Genomic DNA, 5,373 nt, shown 5'->3' on the forward strand with positions numbered 1-5,373 from the left:
ATTTTGGGCCCTTTATTGAACAATTCCATACAGACCACGGTTGGCAAGTTAGAACTGTAAGATTCACTACGTGAACCGCTGGTGTTTTGTGGAAAAGCACATGTACACCGCGTTCCAAATTATTATGCAAAAAGTGTTTAGGAGTGATAAGGGAAGAATTTGTTTGTTTGTCAGTTAAACTCATTGATGGTGATGTGTGTCAGGGCTCTTTATATCACTGTAAGCAATTGCAGACACCTGTGCTAATTAGTTTGGCAGGTGTGTCCAATGAAAGGCAAGACTACTTAAGAAGGCTCTCTCACATTATTAAGCAGCCTACATTTTCTGCCAAAATGGGAAAGAAAAAGGATGTGTCGGCTGCTGAGAAGCAACAAATTGTGGAGTGTTTAGGTCAAGGCATGACTACAATCAACATTGTGCGATGATCAGGATGAAGTGTCTTGGCAATCAAGAAGTATGTAGCTGATTCACAGTACACACGTGTGCGTGCTGATAAGGGCAAATTGAGGACTCTTTCCTACAGGCAATTACGTCAGGTTGAAAGAGCAGCGGCAAAAAAGCCTTGTCATAGCAGCAGACAAGTTTTTGAAGCTGCTTGTGCCTCCAACGTCCCCCGAACAACAAGATGCAGGGTCCTTCAGAGGTTTGCAGCTGTGCATACGCCATCCTGTCGACCTCCTCTATCCACTTCACACAAGCAGAAACGGCTCCAGTGGGCCAAACATTACATGAAGACTGATTTCAAAACTGTTTTGTTCACGGATGAGTGCCGTGCAGCGCTCGATGGTCCAGATGGATGGAGCGGAGGATGGCTGGTTGATGGACACCCCACGCAAACACGGCTACAGCGCCAACAAGGAGGAGGTGGAGTAATGTTTTGGGCTGGAATCATGGGGAGAGAGATTGTCGGCCCCTTTAGGATCCCTGAAGGCGCTAAAGATGAACTCCATAATGTATGTGGATTTTCTCAAACAGCACTTCCTGCCATGGTTCAAGAAGAAGAACCGTGTATTTCACAGCAAGATCATTTTTCTGCATGATAATGCACCATCTCATGCTGCACATAAAACATCTGCATCTCTGGCTGATATGGGCATAAAAGGGGACAAACTTATGGTGTGACCCCCATGCTCCCCTGACCTCTACCCCATTCAGAACCTTTGGAGCATCATTAAAAGGAGTGTCTATGATGGCGGGAGGCAGTTCACATCTAAGCAACAGCTCTGGGAGGGTATTCTGTCCTCATGCAAAACAATTGAAGCAGAAACCATCCAAAACCTGACAAATTCAATGGACGAGAGAGTTCAGAAGCTCCTTTCGAACAAGGGGTCCTATGTGAAAATGTAACATCACCTAGAATAAAGTTTTGAGTTGAAAACTGTTTGATTTCAGTTTCTAACAACCTGCTAATGCTTATAATTTCAAAAATGACCATTTTTTTGGTCTTTCTTAAAATGAAAAGGTTGATCGAAAAGTTTGGGGGATCTAAGAGTGTGGCAACCCAGTAGTCATGATTACTTTGAATTCTGACAATATGAGGGTCATGCTGCAGGTAGTGCAGCAAGAAGGCACTTATGTGTCTTGCGCATCTCGGAGCCCCAAAATTATTTTCCGGGCTAGATGCAGCTAAAAATTATTTTTAATTTTAAATCTGGTGGAGCTTATTATAGATGGCCTAATAGGATCAGTGCTGCACACTGCTACAAAGCCCAAATTATTTTCCAGTCAAGATACAGATAAACATGATTAGTAATTTGAAAGCTTAAAACGTTTGGTAGGGTGATTTTAACCAATCATCAAGCTTTTACTTTCCCCAGGATGACACAGGGGTAGAAAAGTCGTTTCGGATCCATGATTTGTTCATCTTTATGAACGTGAGTCTGTCTACATTATCAGTGGAGAGCCGCATGCGCTTATCTGTCAGCACACCACCAGCAGCGCTGAACACACGTTCAGACAGAACGCTGGCTGCGGGGCATGACAAGATCTCCAAGGCGTAAGTGGCTAGCTCCGGCCATTTATCCAGATTGGAAGCCCAAAAAGAGCAAGGGTCCAGTGACACAGTCGTGGCTTCAATGTTTACTTGGAGATACTCCTGTACCATCGTCTCTAGGCGTTGACTATGTGTCAGACTTCTTGTCTCCTGTGGCCTTGCAAAGGATGGGCTAAAAAAGTGGTGAAATGATTCCGCAAAATTGATGTTACCAGCAGATACTGTGGTTCTGTTACGGTTTGAGTGCTGAACACTTGACGGTCCCACGGTTGGCAAGTTGGAACTGTGAGATTCACTACGTGCACCACTGGTATTTTGTGGAAAAGCACATGTAAGATTCTGCAACAGTCTCTGCTGATACTCCTGCATGCGTGCATCCCTTTCTATGGCAGGAATAATTTCTGCAAATTTACTTTTGTACCGGGGATCTAACAGTGTGGCAACCCAGTAGTCAGGATTATTTCTAATTCTCACAATTCGAAGGTCATGTTGCATGTAGTGCAGCAAGAAGGCACTCATGTGTGTTGCGCATCCAGGAGCACCAAGTCCCTGTTGTGTTGGTGGCGAGGTAACAATCATGCTTCCTTCCTCTGTCCTCTCCCCCCAACCTCGCACAACAGAAATGTGATCAAGGTCTCCCTCATCTGATGAGTCTTCCATCAGTTCGTCCTCCACTTCTTCCTGGGCTCCTGCACCTTCCTCACTAGTTTGGCTGCTACCATGCGCCCTGGTAAAACCATCTCCCCCACCCTCACATGCCTGCCGCCTTGGTGCTGCCGACCTTCTGGACCTTGCAGATGTTAGCCCTTCCGCATACAACTCCTCCTCCTCTACTTCCTCCACCTCCTCTTGTGCCACCACCTGACTCCGAATTCTGTTTAACATGTGCTCCAGCATGTAAATCACCGGAATAGTCATGCTGATAATGGCATCGTCAGCACTAAACATCTTCGTCGCCATTTCAAAACTGTGCAGAAGGGTGCATAGGTCCCTGATCTGAGACCACTCCTCCAGCGTGATTTGCCCCACCTCTGGATCTCGTTGGCCCAGGCTATACGTCAGAACATATTGCACCAGGGCTTGTCGGTGCTGCCACAGTCGCTGCAACATGTGCAGAGTTGAATTCCACCGGGTAGGCACATCGCATTTTAGCCGGTGAAGTGGCAGGCCCAACGACTTCTGTAGAGATGTAAGTCGCTGAGCTGCGGGATGCGAACGGCGAAAGTGAGCACACAGCGACCGTGCCCTCTGCAGAAGGCCATCTAGTCTGGGATAGTGGGCTAAAAATTGCTGGACAACCAGGTTCAACACGTGAGCCATACAAGGCACGTGTGTGACATTGCCCCGGCGAAGGGCCGCACCCAGGTTTGCAGCATTGTCGCACACGGCCTTCCCTGGTTTCAGGTCCAGTGGAGACAACCATTCATGAAATTGGTTCTCCAGAGCTGACCACAACTCCTCAGCTGTGTGACTCACATTTCCCAGACATTTCAATGTAAAAACCGCCTGATGACGTTGAGCCCTACTGCCAGCATAGTAAGGAGGTGTGCAGGATCCCTTCTGCGCAGTTAGAAAGCTTGTGGCATGACCAGACAGGCTTTGGGTGCAGGTGGAAGACCGAGAGGAGGTTGAGGAGGCAGAAGCAGTGGAGGAACTTTGACATAAAGAGGATTGACGCACAACTCGTGGGGACGGCAAGACTTGGACAGCAGTCCCTTGTCCTGCTGTCACCATAGTTACCCAGTGCCCAGTCAGCGACATGTAACGCCCCTGTCCATGCCTACTCGTCCAAGTGTCTGTGGTGAAATGCACCCTGTCACACACAGAGTTTCTCAAAGAAGCGGTGATGTTGTGTGCGACATGCTGGTGGAGCGCAGGCACACCTTTCTTTGAGAAGTAGTGCCGACTGGGCATCTGGTACTGGGGCACTGCGACGGACATAAGGTCTCGAAAATCCTCTGTGTCCACCAGGCGGAAAGGCAGCATTTCTGTAGCCAAGAGCTTGCAGATGGTGAAATTCAACCTCTTAGCTTTCTCATGGCTAGGAGGAAATGGTCTTTTACTTGTCCACATCTGAGGGACCGAGGGCTGGCTATTGTGCTTAGACGGGGTTGATAAGGGTGTCCCCGGCAAACTGCCGGTCTGTGAGGAAGATGCAGGCGGACATGTTAGGTTGCCTTGATCCAAAGGTGGTGCTATCGATGTCGGACAGCGCTCAACACCAGCTGGTGTTACCACCTCCAAAGAAAATGATGACCTGCCAATCACGCTGGCTGTTGCGGGTAAAGAGGTGGCAGGTCTGCGCCCCAAAACAGGTGTGACTGCTGTCCCCCCAGTCACAGAGGATGAAGAGGCCGCGGATGCACAAGATATGGCAGACGGTGGTTGGCCCGGCCGGCTAGGCCGCATTGTAGCACACTGAGCTTCCCACTGCAACTTATGCTTCATGTCCATGTGCCGGTTCATGCATGAAGTACTCAAACTATGTATTTTTTGGCCTCTACTTAGCTTTTGCTGACAAATGTTACAGATAACACGCGTTGAGTCATCTTTATCGATCTGAAAAAATGCCCAGGCTATGCAAGGCTTAGCACCCATGCGACCTGAAGAGCCACCACGACTTGTGGTGAGAGGCAGAGTTGTGTTTGAGGATGCAGTTGTTGACGTGCTTCCAGTACTACGTCTCTGTCCAGGAAGGCGCAACCTGACCTCGTCGTCACTAGCATCTTCCTCCACCTCCTCTGCTGACCTCATCTCTTGGCTGACTGTGGGTTGACAGTAAGTGGGATCTCCGACCTCATCATCATCACCCTGTGCGTTATCACACCCGTCGTCCTCAGAGCCAACCTGTTCCTGCCCTGACAAAAAACTAAAGTTGTCGCTCCAATCAGGTATTTGAGTCTTATCATCGTCTTCCTCATTGTCTCCACCAACAGGAGTTACAGTTTGGGAATGAGGGTCTACATTATGGTCAGAACCTTCTGCGTCTGGTCCTGGATCCGACTCATAAAGATTCTGGGCATCAGTGCAGATCATTTCCTCGTCTGGATTCACAGAAGCGCTGGAGTCGACCTCTGATTCCCAGGCTATAGTATGAGTAAACAGCTCTGCAGACTCAACCATCTGTTCTACCTCATACTCAGACGGGCAGCTGGAGATTTGGGAGCTGTGAGGAAGCAAGTGCGATTTGGGTGACACCTTTGAGGACTGGAGTATTTGTGATGTTGAAGTTGATGTGGAGGAGAGCCCACTTAAAGGAGCACTTGATATCCGTTGAAGCACCTGCTGTTTTTGTGCCTCATCTGGAATTTGTAGCGATTGGCGTGGCCGTAAGAAAGGGATCTTATCACATTGTCCGCTAAAAGAAGTAGACATTTTAG

This window comes from Phyllobates terribilis, unplaced genomic scaffold (assembly GCF_046119375.1).
Source record: "Phyllobates terribilis strain yellow unplaced genomic scaffold, ASM4611937v1 Scaffold_8__6_contigs__length_399053987, whole genome shotgun sequence".
NCBI classification, from domain to species: domain Eukaryota; kingdom Metazoa; phylum Chordata; class Amphibia; order Anura; family Dendrobatidae; genus Phyllobates; species Phyllobates terribilis.